Below are 16407 nucleotides of genomic sequence, written 5' to 3' on the forward strand. Positions count from 1 at the left end.
CTTCCAAGCTATCGGGAAAGCCTCGAATCATCCCCAACGAGTTCAAATTTAAAAAGTCGCCATGACACCAAACAAGTTGAACAACACAGTAAAATGGCTGATCAAGTGGTGGCTGTGGAATTTACTCATGAACAACATCAGCAGGAAATGGAAGGAATTTATGTATTGAATAATATTGAGGAGTACACTCAAGTGCCAAAAGAAAGTTCAATGGTTAATTACACTGATCAGCAATGCAACAGTAACTTACCAAATGCAACTCCAGGTAAGTCTTCTAACCATGTCAATCAACAAACATTAGATGATGCTGATCATAGTCACAATGTGACTCAAACGCATAGGGTCATTGTAGAGCAAAATGAAACCAGTTTAAATGATAATGCTCTGAAAAATAAGCATCTGACTGTGTCCAAGAACCTGCAAAGTGGTACTGTCGCTGTTGTTGATAATTTTGCGCAAAGGATAGATGGTAATACCATGAATTGTGAAGGCAATATGTTGAAAGTCATGGGAGCTCAGTTGCACCCTACTGCAAATGAGCACCATGGTACTGCTGCTACTAACCTTATGCAGGTTCCAGTTCATCTTGTTGATCCTGTTGATGTTGTAGATAAGCACAATGAGCAGGGGAACACATCCAATGGACATGTGTATACAAACAAACATTCTGCACAAGTGTCTAAGGATCCCAATGTGAACCAGCAAAATGTCCAAAGACCTTATATCCCTAATAACAACCCCATGAGAGTGTCAAACAACTTTGAAAGGCATAACTCCAATAATACAGCTGCTGCTAACATTAGAAACAAGCCTAGCCAAACCAATCCTAACCAGACTATTACTCAAAATAAGCCTCCTAGTACTAATTTACCCACCCCTCCTAACCCTGTCATCCCTCACACTTTAGCTACCAAGTTAAGAGCTCAAGAGGCTATGAAAGCTGATGATATTGATATTACCCCTCCTAAAATCACAACAAAACAAGGATATCCTGCTGTGGTATTTACAAAAGAAGATTTCATGGTGAATCTAGCCTCTGACTGTAAATATACTCTAGTAGGTAAATTTACCAACACAATGCCAAAAATGGAAATTATCAGAAAGGAATTCATCCTTCAAACTGAACTTAAAGGAGGAGTGAAACTTACTCACTTTAATGCTAGACACCTTTACATAGACTTGGACAATGAGTATGATCACTCTACTGTATGGTCTAAAGGAAAAATGTATATAAATGGGCAGCTTATGAGACTCCAACTATGGACTCCCACTTTCAAGCCTGAAGAAGAAACCCCTCTAGTTCCCATATGGGCTATATTACCAGAACTACCTTGGCACTGCTATAGACTTAAAGTAGTAACCCCTTTACTGTCTCCAATTGGAAAGGTCTTGTTCTTGGACTTGGCCACTTACAAGAAAACAAGGGGTAGTGTAGCCAAAGTCAAAATCCAAATTGATCTAACCAAACAAAGACCCCAACACATTTGGATGGGCTTTGATGAAGATGAAAATGGAGATGGCAGGTGGCAAACCATTCAATATGAGGGAGTGCCAGACTACTGTACTTACTGCAAACATCAAGGTCACACCATAAATGCTTGTACTGTTAAAAGAAGAGACGATGACAATAAGAAAAAGAATGAGCAAGAAGAGGAGGCCAGAAACACAGACAAAACCATCACTGATAAGAGAAATGCCCTGCACCATGATACTGATCAGCACAAGCAAACACAGCACCAGGAAGACCATCACATTAAGGAACAACAAAACACTAGCAGGGCTGAAGCTGAAAAAAGAAATCAAGAGCATGCAGAATGGCAAACTCAAAGGAGAAGAGGCAAGAAAGTTATTCAGCACAACCAAGGTATCAGAACCACAGGAGCTCAAGCTAAAGGCAAATATGTTCCAGCACATCAGAACAATAATGGCCCAGGTAAGATTCTTACTTCTAATGTTACTTCTAACAATTATGCTGATCTTGTTCCACAAGATCAGCCCACTAACCATGTCCAGCAGAACCATGGACAACACCACCAACAACATACACAACAGCATAAAACACAAGGCTTCATGTTACTTGGGGAAAGTTCTGTACCTCTCCAACATAACACTAACAACAACCATCAAAGGAAAAATCAGCAGCAAGCAGGTATGTTTCTAAATTCTAAATCTAATACTAGTAATATCCCAACTTGTAATGTTGACTCTGGAGTCCAGAGGCAACCCCCCTCTCCCCACACTACATTGGATCCCAATCCCCATAACCCCATGCAGCAGGTAATGCAGGAAAATGGAGCAAGTAAAACTGCAGACAAAGTCCCAGGTATTGACTTGATGCTCCCACAACCCCATGGCTCCCCCAATAATTTAAATGTATTAAACAATTTTATTGTGCTGGCTGAAGAAGTCTGTGGGGTTGAGGAAGGGGGAATACAGGAGAGAACTACTAATCTGCAGGAAGGGGCTACCAGGGGGAGGGAATCTCTATTGGTTGACCATAGAAAAGACTATAGATCCCCTGCAACCACTCCTCAGAATGTTAGCAATTTAAGAATACAAGAACAACAATTTGATTCCCAAGAAGAAGATGAGCTCAGAAGCAACAATCTCAATGATACAGTTCAGGGTAATGTGACTAATATTCAGGTCAACAAGGGTCAGAGGCAACAAACTGAGGCACTAGTTACTGAACAAAATATGGGAGAGGACCAAACTCCTAATATCAGTATGACAAATCACAGTACAGATGCACAAATCCTCAATAACAAATCCACCTTATCTCTTAGCAAGAAGAAAAGGGGTGCTATTAAAAAGAAGCTTATCAAGGAGATGCAAGCAGGGCAACCAAGTGGGAACTATTCTCTGGTTCCAGAACAATCAGGTATTCATGTGACCCCTCTGCAAACAGAAGATACATCCAATGAAATTCAGGCCACACCTCTCCAAATTCATGATTTATCCAATGAGAGGCAGGTGCTTAGTAAAGAAGACAGTTCAGAAGACTTGTCTGATGAATATAGGGTCACTCATTCTGAAGATGAGGAAGATCCTGACCAGTGGGAGGATGAACAACAGGAAAACCAACAGGAAGCATTCAGATCCACTATGACAGCCTTACTACAGAAAGAAAATCAGCAAGAAAAGGAGAAGAATGAGCCACCATCCAAAAGTAAGCAGGAAAGGAAGAAGAGCAAACAAAGTTTCATCAGCAGTTCAGATAATGTTGCTTTCAAAAGCAACATCAACACAAGGTCTAAATCCCACAAATTATGATGATTAGTACACTTTGCTGGAATGCAAGGAGTATTGATACTCAAGGTGCCTTAGACAGACTACAAAGGTTGAAAGACTACCACAAGCTCTCTATGATTGCAATACTGGAACCTTTCTCCAACATATCACAACTCCACTTTTACAGAATTCAGCTAGGTATGGATAATGCCATGTCCAACACCAACAGCAAAATATGGTTATTTTGGAATAAAGACTGTGTGTGTAATCTTTTGGATCAGGATGAACAGCAGCTTACCTGTAAGATCAGTCATGCAGCTTGGCCTAAACAATATCTCACAACCTTTGTATATGCCAAATGCAAAGACTACATGAGAAGAGATCTATGGGACAAGATGCTGCAATTCTCTGATAGAGAAGAACCTTGGTGCACCATTGGAGATTTCAATGTAATTACTCATGTTGAAGAGAAGATGGGGGGCCAACCTTACAACATGAACAAGAGCTTTGAGTTCATTAGTGTCATAGAAGCCTGTGGACTCACTGATCTTGGTTTTCATGGACAACAATTCACATGGTGCAACAAGAGAGATGCAGATGCCAGAATATGGAAGAGACTTGACAGGGCCATGGTCAATGATGCTTGGTTAGAGGCCATGCCTGTGAGCACTCTTAATCACCTGGCCTCCACAGGTTCTGATCACTGTCCTCTCCTTTTGGAATGTACTGAAAGACAAAGTCCTACCATCAAATATTTCAAGTTCTTACACTGTTGGGCTGAAAATGAAAACTTCATTGATACTGTAAGATCTTGCTGGGAAAGACCTGTGGATGGAAATCCAATGAGGACTTTCCATCAAAAACTGAAAAGAGTTTCTAATACCCTTAGCCACTGGTCTAGAAAGCAATATGGTGATATATTTGCTTCAGTTAAAGAATTTGAGGAACAGGTTATACAAGCTGAAGAGAATATCATCAATGACAATTCTGAAGATAATAGAGCCAAATTGAATCAGATAAATGCCCAGTATATTAGATATTTGAAGATAGAGCAGTCCATCTTGAAACAAAAAACTCAATTGCATTGGTTCAAAGATGGAGATGCCAATACCAATTACGTCCATGCCATCATCAGAGGGAGAAGAAGAAGGTTGTTCATCCATCAAATCAGTGATGAACAAGGAAACTCTATCCAGGGTGATGACAATATTGCAAGTGCAGCCTGTGCACACTTTGAGAAACTTTTTACTGCTGAGGAGAAACAAATCAATGAAGATGTGATTAAATGCATCCCAAGGATAGTTACTGATCAGCAGAATGAATTATTACATTCCATACCTACAAAGGAGGAGCTAAAGGAGGTAGTATTTTCTATGAGTCCTACTTCTGCTGCAGGGCCAGATGGCATGAGTGGTAAGTTCTTTCACTCATGCTGGGATATCATTTGTGATGATCTACTGAAGCTGGTGCAGCACTTCTTCAATGGTCACTGTATTCCCAAGTACATATCACATGCTTGTTTGGTTCTACTTCCTAAAACTGAACACCCCAACAAACTGTCAGAGTACAGGCCCATCTCCCTCAGCAACTTCACTAGCAAGATCATATCCAAGCTCCTCTGTCTCAGACTTGCTTCTATTCTACCTCAGCTCATTTCTGACAATCAGTCAGGATTTGTTAAAGGTAGGAGTATCTCAGAAAATATAATGCTGGCTCAGGAGATTATTCACAACATTAAGAGGCCCACAGTTGGGGACAATGTAGTGATTAAGCTGGATATGGCCAAGGCATATGACAGGGTCTCTTGGTCCTTCACTTGTATGGTCATGAGAAGGATGGGATTTGGAGAAGTCTTTATTGATATGGTATGGAGGATCATGTCTGACAACTGGTATTCAGTCATCATCAATGGGGTGAGACATGGTTTTTTTCATTCAACAAGAGGTCTCAAGCAAGGAGATCCATTATCACCTGCCTTATTCATTATAGGACCAGAAGTGTTATCCAGGATGCTGAATAATCTTAACCAACACTACCTATATACTGGATTCCATATGGAAAGAAAGGGTCCACAAGTGAACCACTTGAGCTTTGCAGATGATGTGATCATCTTCACTGCTACAAACAACTTTTCCATGACTCTTATTACCAAGACTTTGAAGGTTTATGAAACAACTTCAGGCCAGCTAATCAACAAGGACAAGAGCCAGTTCATGCTTCCTCTTAATACCAATCCTGATATTATTGATAGGATAGGCAGGATCACAGGCTTCAAGTGCACACATGGTCCCATTACTTACCTGGGCTGTCCACTTTACATTGGACGACAGAGAATCATATACTATACAGGTATGGTGTCCAAAGTTATAAGCAAAATTAGAGGCTGGCAGAATAAAATACTGAGCTTTGGAGGCAGAGCAACTTTGGTGAAATCAGTGCTGCAATCTTTACCAATCTACTTGTTATCTGCGATCAGACCTACTGCTACAACTATCAATCAGATTAAAAGCCTCATAGCTAACTTTTTCTGGGGGTGGGACAAAGAGAAGAAGAAATATCATTGGGCATCATGGGAGACTCTCAGCTATCCTGTGGAGGAAGGGGGTATTGGCATGAAAAATATACAAGATGTGTGCTTAGCCTTACAGTACAAACAATGGTGGACTTTCAGATCCAAAAAGACACTATGGGGAGAGTTTCTGAAGGCTAAGTACTGCCAAAGAGCTAATCCTGTTATAAAAAAATGGAACAACGGTCAGTCTATTATGTGGAAGCACATGATGGCTAATAAAAGTGATATTGAGCCGCATATACACTGGCACATCAACTCTGGTACATGCAGCTTCTGGTGGGATGATTGGCTGGGTATTGGCCCCCTAGCTTATCATAACAACCATCTACCTAGACTCAACAATAGTAGAGTATCTGATTACATGGAGAATGGGGAGTGGAATGTGCAAAAAATCAGAAAATACTCCCCTCCTCAACTGGTGCAGCAGATACTAAGTACTGAGGTAGACCATCATTCTAACACAGATGATCAAGCTTGCTGGAAGTTGACTTCACATGGTAACTTCACTTCTAAATCAGCTTGGGAAATAGTTAGGAAGAAAAGAGCCAAGACCCTGATTGATAGATGCACTTGGCATGCTAACATTCCCTTCAAAGCATCTTTCTTACTATGGAGAGCTGTGAGACAGAAACTCCCTACTAATGATAAAATTGTCCAGTTTGGAGCAGCACCAGCAGCATGTTCTTGTTGTTACAGACCAGGATTGGACAATGTAGATCACATATTTGTTTCTGGAAATTTTGCCAAGCATATTTGGCAACAATTCTCTAGCTCATGGGGAATAATCCAAGGGACCTGCTCACTGAGAAGCATACTGATGAAGTGGTGGACTGCCAAGTCCAGTAATGAGGCTCAGAAGCTCATATTGCAGGCCACTCCTATCTTTGTATGTTGGCATTTATGGAAGAATAGATGTGCAAATAAGTATGGAGGAAAGAATTCTAGTACTAAGAGAGTTAAATTCTCCATAGTCAAGGACCTTTACATGCTGATGCACACTGCTTTCCCCTACATTAAGTGGCCACAGAGCTGGAAGGAACTGGTTCCTATGTTAGAACAGTGTCAACAAGACATGAGAGTGACCAAAGTTATGTGGATCAGACCTCCATCTTCCATTGTGAAATTGAATACTGATGGGAGTGCATTAGGCAACCCTGGGAAAATTGGAGCAGGGGGAATATTAAGAGACCACAATGGTAACTTAATATATGCCTTTGCAACTCCACTAGGACTGGGTACTAATAACCAAGCAGAGGTGCAGGCAGCAACTATTGGTCTCACTTGGTGTCTTCAACATGGACATAATAGAGTGATATTGGAAGTTGACTCTGAATTATTGACTAAGTGGCTGAAACAAGACCTTAAGCCACCTTGGAGCATCCATAGATATGTTACAAAGTTACAATTCCAGGTCCAACAATTGGAATTTTTTCAGTGCAAACATATATTCAGAGAAGCAAACCATCCTGCAGATACCTTATCAAAATGCAGCCACATGTTCAATGATACACAACACTTCTACAACCTCCAGCAGCTACCACAGGAAACAAAAGGTTACATCAAGATGGACAAGCTAGGAATGGCAAGTTTCAGAAGGAAAACTCTGAAAAGAATCAAACTATCCTATTGACTGATCTCATCCCCAATGTGTAATAGACTAAGTAACTGTATTTTGTTTTACTTATTCCACCTAGTTATTTCTTATTGTAAGGGGAGAGTCTCCCTTGTTTATTGCTTCAGTAGAAATAATATCACAATGCTAGAAGTAAAAGATAGAGTAGGAGTGCCCTCTGCACATCTGCACCCTCAAAGAACAAGAACTTCCACCTATCACAACACTCAAGAGCATACAGCAACAACAACCCAGACCAGCAACACAACATCACACACATGGATCCACACTCAACAACCATCAAAAAGGAAGCTTAAGTTCCAATTATGTTTACTGTTGGGTGCCTCATTGTTCAGGTATCATGCAACTTTGAGCCATGGGGTGGAGTTGCAGCAGCTGAGCAACAACACATGGAGCAACTACAGTACATCAACAGCAGGTGGAGGCTCATTCAACTCTAGGAGTTCCCTTCTTGTTGGTTTTAATTTTGCAGGAACAATGTTTAAGGACCAACAACCCACTATAGACCTGCATCAACTAAACAACATCAATTGCAAAAGCTCCATTACATCAGCAGAAGTGAATGTCACTAATCATCAGCAGCAGCAACCTAACATCAACAACATAAGTCAGAGGAAACCTCCAACACTAAACAAGTACATCAGGCAACACCAAGAGAACCCCAAATTGGGCAAGATTACAGCAAATACACCTCCTGTAGAGCCCAAGAAGTTTCAACTCAAATGGATAAATAGAGACGTTAGTCGAGCGACCTTGAAAAAGTTGGCCGACTTAACTCTCAAGATGGAGCAAGTCTCAATTTGGAACTTCCAACTTGTGGAAAAGGCCTCCAAAAGTTGCAGGACAACAGAAAATACAGTAATTGCAAAGCCCAAGAAGTTTCAACTCCAACGAACAATCAAAGACGTTAGTCGAGCGACCTTGAAAAAGTTAGCCGATTTAAGGTTTGTGCATGTTTGTTTTTGGTATTGCAGGCTTGGTTCTATGCATTTGCAGATAGCTGGAGGTACACTAAAACATGGAACACTAGGAAACATGTTCACAAGCCACAACACACAACAACTCCAACAACATGCAACATACAAGGAGAAACTACATGCCTACAATGGACATTCAGAACTACAGCACAGTTTTAGCTGTGCAGAAGTCCTGGAGGTAGTTTTCCTCTGGTTGTTTTACTTGTGCAGGTTCAATACACAATTGAAATCTCCAAGAACAAGGTCTACAGCAGGGCATGTTAGGACCTCTCTTCAGCCTCCCATTCAAGCCAACTTCTTCCCTGCAACACCTGTAACTAAGCTACAGCAGAGAATGAAGTGCAGGGTGAGTTGCACCATGTGGACCTGTCCAAAGGCCTCCAAACTTTGCAGGATGGCAGAAAATAAGGTAGGGACAAGTCCCAAGAAGTTTCAGCACAAACGGACAATTGGAGACGTTAGGCGAGCGACTTTGAAAAAGTCAGTTGCCTTAGGCCTTGAGAGGGTGCCTTTTTTCCAACTTGTGCAAAAAATCACCAAATCTTGCAGAACTAAAGAAAGGACTGTTTGTGCATATCTCAAGAAGTTTCAACTCAATCGGATAATTGGAGACGTTAGTCGAGCGACGTTGAAAATCCTAACAGACTCCAAAGCACTCTTGGAGGTCCTTTCCTTGTTGCTAGCTGGTGCAAGTTCTTTCTTGCCTTTGGTTATTTGTTGTATTGTTGTAGGTTGCTGGATTGATTCATCAACATGCACTAACAACAACTACATAGAAGACACCACAGATACAACCATCAACTCCAAGACCCCTGTCTGTCTGGTTGGTTTTTTGTTTTTCTGTTATGGTGCAGGTACAACAACTGATGGGAAACCCTGGCAGATGAAAAGCATCAACAGAGAGACAACATCCTTCCAAGATAGGACCTCACCAACACAGCATCCCTACACCCATACACATTCCATTCCTGCAAAACCTGTAGCAGATCCACTGCTTCCAAAAACTCTTGAACCTCCTTGCTCCTTTAATTGTTATGTGCAGGCACATAAGATAACCTCAAAGGAGTTGCTCAATCCTTCTTTGAAGACAACAAGAAGCTGCCTACAGGTTTGCAACAAACACCACAACTATCACACTTGGTTGTCTATTTGTTTGCTTGTTTGTGCAGGTAAACAAAGTCACAGACAAAGGGACATAACAACCACAATTGCAAGGGCCTCACCTACTCCCACCAACTCTCCATGCATACATGTTTTATACCTTCAACACCTGCAGCAGCCTCCTTTCATCCAAGTATTTTGGAACTCCTTGACTGCTTTCATTGTTGAGAAGACAAGAAGATGGAGCACCAACAGACACAGCACCTTCAGACATACATTTAAGCTAGGGATTCAACACATACTCTGTCTCTCAGCTTCCTTAACTACAACCCCAAGAAAGCTGGCTGCTATGGCTCCATTTATTTCCTATCATTTCACCCCCCTTAGCTGCTATTGTTGTTGCTACATAACTCCTTGGACCTACTTGGTACGATATGACTAAAAAGGGCAAAGATGAAAAGAATTTCCTCAACCCATGCGAGATAGAAGGTTCGTATACTTGTTCTTCTCAATGTAGCTATGCCTGAGTCGTAGCATAATTGAATAGGACTAGTGTAAGTTACTTTCTTGTATTCTCATGGAAGGGGAGAGTCTCCCTCATTTATGCTTTCTTAGTCGACTTGTATCAGGAGGAGTCCTCTCATAGGTTTACTGCTTTCTAGTTATAGTTAGCCCTTTTTGTATTGGGGATGAGTTAGCCGACCTTAATAGGTTAGCCGACTTATGAACCACCATAGGATCGGAGGTAAGGTTTATGTCCCCCTCCTTGTATTTTTATTTTTGATTATTTATGTTAAGGCTTGGGGGTGTTGCTTAACCCCTGACTGTGCACGAGAGGTGGGAGCCTCGTGTAGGGTCTCTTCCCCAATTAAAAAAAAAAAAAAATATATATATATACTTGTAATCTATATCTAATATACTCACAATATACTATATACTTACAACGTATATCTAATATACTCACAATGTACTATCTATTATAGTGATATACTTACAATGTATATCTAATATACTCACAATATACTATCTATTAAAATAATATACTTATGTTATATATTACATATACTTGCAATGTATATCTAATATACTCACAATATACTATTTATTATAATGATATACTTATATTATATATTATATATACTTACAATGTATAACAAATATACTCATAATACGCTATCTATCTAGTGTTATATTCACTATATACTCACAATCTACTATCTATTATAATTATATACTAACATTATACTATATATGCATACTATGTATATCAAATATACTAACATTATACTATATATACATACTATGTATATCAAATATACTAATATTATACTATATATTATATTGATATAATTAATTATATATATTATATATATACTTACAAAGTATATCAAATATACTCACAATATACTATCTATTAGTATATATATACTTATATTATAATAAATATACTCACAAATATACTCACAAATATACTATCTATTATAGTGATTTACTTACATTATATATACTTACAATGTATGTCTAATATACTCACAATATACTAACTATTGCTTACAATATATATTATATATACTTAAAATGTATATCTAATATACTCATAATATACTATCTATTATAATAATATTTTTTCAAGTATTGAAATCTTATAGTGACTACAAATTTAATTTTCTTTATATGATTATGTAAAGTAAAAATAATTATTTAATTGAATCATACAAAATTTATAGGGAAAAAAAATAAGAAATGCAAAGACTCAATGAGTCTTTGACTTTATTAATATATTGTTAAAATTCAAAACATTCATGTTACAAACTTACAACTAGTTGTATATAATAAATTGTAACTTCTACATATTTTGAATTATTTTCTTCAATTCATCTATATTAACATTAACAGGAATTGACTCATAATTTTCAAAATCAACAAATCTGTAATTTGGACTAGCTTGTGCCGAAGGATATCCAATTGACATTATTTCTTCAAGTTTTTCATTTTCTTCCGTATCTTTTGCTTTTTCTTTATACCTATGCTCTGATCTAATCCAATCTTTGAGGCAAACTAAAATATTTATGGCATTGCTTCTCAAAGAGTGTCGATTGTCTTCGATCTGCTACCTTCCTTGACTAAATGCGTTCTCCGATACAATAGTTGACATTGGAACATTTAGCATATCCCTAGCCATAGTTGATAATATTGGATATTATTTTTTATTATTCTTCCACCGTTCTAGTGTAGTGGCACTATTTTCATCATAGATCTTTAGAGTTTGTCTCAAATAATAATTAAGCTCGTCTCGATGTATGTTCCATTGTGATGTAGACTGTACTCTATTATAAATAGATAAATTAGAAAAACAATAGGCATGCATACCACGTGCATGTCTTTTAGAAGATGATGGCTCGTCAAAAGAATGAGATAGAAGAACAATATGACAAGGGGTAACATTATCAAGTAAATCGATATAATGATTATATAATGTTTGAATATCATTATTTGTATCACTCATCGCCTTAAACATAATAGGATCTTCATCTTTTTCAATTTCTATAGAAGTATATATAAGACGAACACATTCAGACGTACTATTAAATTTCATATACGGATTTAACATAACACCAATTAAATAAATATGAGGAATAGGAAAAAATATTTTTAATTTTTTTATCATTTCAACAACAACTTTTTTGTAATCATCTTTCATTTTATATTCTATAAGCAATACAGAAATTTTGGCTAAATAAGCTAAAATACTAGAAACAGTAGGATAATAAGAACCGAAAAATTCAAGAGTAGCCAAATACAATTTTTCTTAAAATATAACAACATCATTAATTTTAGTCTAATCAGATTCTTTCAACATAACTTCAAAAAATTTATACGCATATTGATTAAAAGTTTTAGTTATAGGGGTTTATGAATATTACAAGTCTTTAAAAAATTATAAGTCGAATTTCACATAGTCTCAATTTCTTTGGGCATTAATCTTGGTTTAAGATTGTTTTTCTTGTATTTTCTTTTAAATTTTTTAAGTCTAATTTTTCTATTATTTCCTCGAATAAAACCAACTGCATGCCTAATTTTTTCAATTGTTGGCTCAAAAAGATAAAGTTCATCTTTTATAATTAAATTATATATATGACAAGCACATCTAATATGAAAAATATCTTCTAAGGGGGGGGGGGGAACTCAATTTTCAAAGAATTAATAGCAGCGGTGTTGTTAGATGCATTATCAAAAGAAATACATAAAACTTTGTGTTCAAGACCATAATATTTTTCAACCATTGATATAGAATCAAAAATAAATTGTGCATTATGCCTTCGGTCTTCATCATATTGAAATGCTAAAATACGTTTTTGCATAATAAAATTACTATCTATCCAATAACAAGTAACAGTTAAATAATTATTTTTATTTATAGCACGACCAAGATCAGAAGTAAGTGAAACTCTACATGAAAGATTTGTTAATAACCAGTGTAAATAATATGCATATTGTCCATGAAATCTAAAAGTATCTAATCTACAAGTACTTCTAGGGATACCATTAAACATGAGATTATAAATTAATTGTATATAATGAATAAAAGCATCAAAAGAAGCAAATGAAAAAGGTAGACAATCTACAACTATCGTTTTACCTATCTATTCACGGTCCCTCTTTTTATTATACGCCCCTGTTAATTTTCCACTCTTTGGATTTATTCTACCTTGTACTGGCCCAGTAGCACCCCATATTCGTTCTTTCCAACCAGGATGCTCATTGTCTAGATGTCTAGTCAATTGATCCGTTTCACCTCTATTACCCCCGGTCTTATGCTCGAATTTTTTTGACATTCTTTACATTGAACTTTAGTTGTTTCGGCTATGAGTTCAAAATAATATCATACTAAACTAGTATTTTTTTCTTTCTTTTATAGGCCGTGGAGGAAGATTAACAGTTCTAGATTGAGCATTACCTAAATCTACATCAGGACTAGTTGGTGTAACATCCACATCATCATTATTATCTTATTCTATTTCTACTTGAAATTCCTTTGGTTCTTCTATACCGTAAATTTCTTGATATTTATTTTCATTCATATCATGTGCAGCTACACCTATTTCTCCAAATTCACTAGGCGGTCTTTCATACATACGAGGATAATTTCTAGTTGTACTACCTCTATCGAAGAAACTTTTTTTCTTACTACCACTATCTCCATCGGGACACAAATTTTTAATAATTTTACATATATTTTTTAATCTATCCATTATGTAAATTAAACTAATAAAAATTATAAACACAAAAATTAAATATTTAAATATGCTAGAATTAATTTACTAAATAAAAGCAAGTGAAGGAACGATTATACCAAATTGTCGGAATCAAATAAAGAATCGTAAAATTGATGAAATATTGAACACTTGAAAGTTGAAAACTTCTACTTGATGTTGTTAATTGCAAAAAATAATAAAAGATTGATATCACTTTAAGAGAAAATTGAGAAATTGAGAGAGAATCAGATAATTGTTGGAGGAAAAAATGATTAAATATTATAGGTATTTATAAAAAAAAAATTAATTAATAATTATTTTTATTTAAAAAAAGGCCATTTTTGGCCAATTTTCAGAAATGGCCACTGGGCCACCCAACGGCTATTTCTGAAAAGTGGCCCGAACGGCCAAATTTGAAAAATTATTTTTTTTGAACCGGTCCGTGGACCGGTGGGCCCGGCTACCGGTCCCTTACTAGTCCAAGCCAAAAAATAGATCGGATCGGCCCAAATGTTTTTAGGGTGGGCTGGTACCCAGTCCGATCTCTTCCGTGCCGGACCCTTAATGGGCTGGTCTTAGGGGGCTGAAAACTGGGCCACCCGGCCCAGTTGACACCCCTACTGAAAACTAATGCTCCTTGTTTGAAAATAATTTTGCTCTTGAACTTGTTCCTTGTTCACATTGAAAGTGAAATGTGAGGCTTAAAAAGCATAAGTTGGTCGTTAACGGTGAAAAGAAAGGTGATAATCGAGGCTTCAAACATAAGTTAGAGGTGGGGAAGAAGTTATGCTTAGACCTTGACTTGTCGTGGAAACAATAAAATAGTAAAGAAAATCTAAAAAAAAAATAAAAAGAGAATTATTAGTGATAAAAAGAATCCACCATAGTCAATGAAAGCAAAGAAAAATGGAGAAATGAAGGAGAGTAAAGGCTAAAAAAGTGAAAAGCGACAAAAAAAGTGTTGTGTTTAAGGAGGACATAGTCACTATTTTTAAAAATATATATCCTACTCAGACCAAAGCCTACATTACAAGTTAAAAAAAGTCCTTATGTGATCTCAACAAGAGCATTATGAAAATAGTGGCAATAGAATATAAGGAAAAGCCTATGTTATCTGCATGTATAGATTATGAATTCCTTGTGAGTATGGAGTGTGTCTCTTCTCTTTAATCTCTTTGTCCAACTATTCATTGTATATATGTGTGTTGTGTATGAAATATTTCCTTAGTCTATTGTGAGTGCACTTAGATGAAAAATAGCTAAATAGCTAAATATTAACTTTACACACTATATCTTTTGCATATATTGTATAATTAATATAGTATATCTCATAAATAGAGGATACATTGTTAGTTGTGTCAATCAAAAGTAAGGTAATGTATTTTGAAAAGGTTATTAATATAGGTCAAAAACTTATTTGAAAGTGATTGCTGGTAGAAACTTATTTTAAATCATGGTAGACAACTTACTTTCTTATACTTAGACATGTGTAACACCTCAAACTTTCAGATTATGATTTAAACTATTCTACATATGAAATTTGATTTGAACTCGATGAATTTGTTTTTTCCTAGGTTTAAACTTAATATATTAAGTATTAGAAGTGTATTAGATGTGAATTAAAGTCATAAAGAACCTCTAGCACAAAGTGGAGTTGAAAACTTCTCTATCTATTAAGTTCTCGTATATGATAATACAAGGGTCAACTTCAATCAAGCATAGCTATTAGAATATTAACAATTATGTGTACCATAACATATCAAATTAAAGGTATTTGATTCTAGTTTCTAGCATAATAAACCGTTCATCAATTTGATATTTGTACACAAGTTATGCCCATTTAACTGAATACTACCTTGCTGCGCATCCAACCTGTTAGTTGCACGATAGCGCACTGAAGGCAGTTGCTACTGCCTTGATATGCACCGGCTGTGTGCCTAAAACGTAATCTGTGTGATTGTGCACGCCAGAAGTATTATAAAAGTACCCAAAGGTCATGGTTCACCTCTCAAGTACAAAAATTTGTCCTAAAAGGGAAATTCTCAAAACTCCAACTTTCTCTAAGGTTCATTCATCATCCGAGGTAAGATTTTTCCATAAAATATTGATGATTCCTTCATCAACAAACAAATCAATACCTCCTACCCATGGAATCCATAGAATTTCAAGAAAATTTCTCAAGAACTCACTCCTAGAGTTCAAGACTTGATTTTTAGTAAGACTTACCATCTATAAAAATGATAAACTTTCTTCCACATCAAGGTAAGCATACTCTCATGATTTGTTAGTGATTTGAACATATAATTATGAATCCTAAGCTATAATATTTGATCAAGACCTAGGATTTCTAAGATAACTCATCAAAAGGTTTAAGGATGGACTTTTAGGATTCTTCTTCAACGCTAGAGTTTCAAGAAATTCAAGGCATATTAGGTTGTTTCCACGCATGGGAATTGATGAGCTGGAGTTTTTTTAGCACTTTAGGCGTTTATTAGTGTAATGACCCTGAAGGTAATTTTTGGTAATTTTTGTCAAAATGACCATTTTATCCCTCCCGATAGTTACTCCGAGTCATGTTTGATCAGTATTCAAAGTTGAATTTGTAACATTCTTTGAAAAACTAAGGTTTTTGGAAAG

The sequence above is a fragment of the Solanum dulcamara genome, chromosome 10 (assembly GCF_947179165.1).
Source record: "Solanum dulcamara chromosome 10, daSolDulc1.2, whole genome shotgun sequence".
In the NCBI taxonomy this organism is placed as follows: Eukaryota; Viridiplantae; Streptophyta; class Magnoliopsida; order Solanales; family Solanaceae; genus Solanum; species Solanum dulcamara.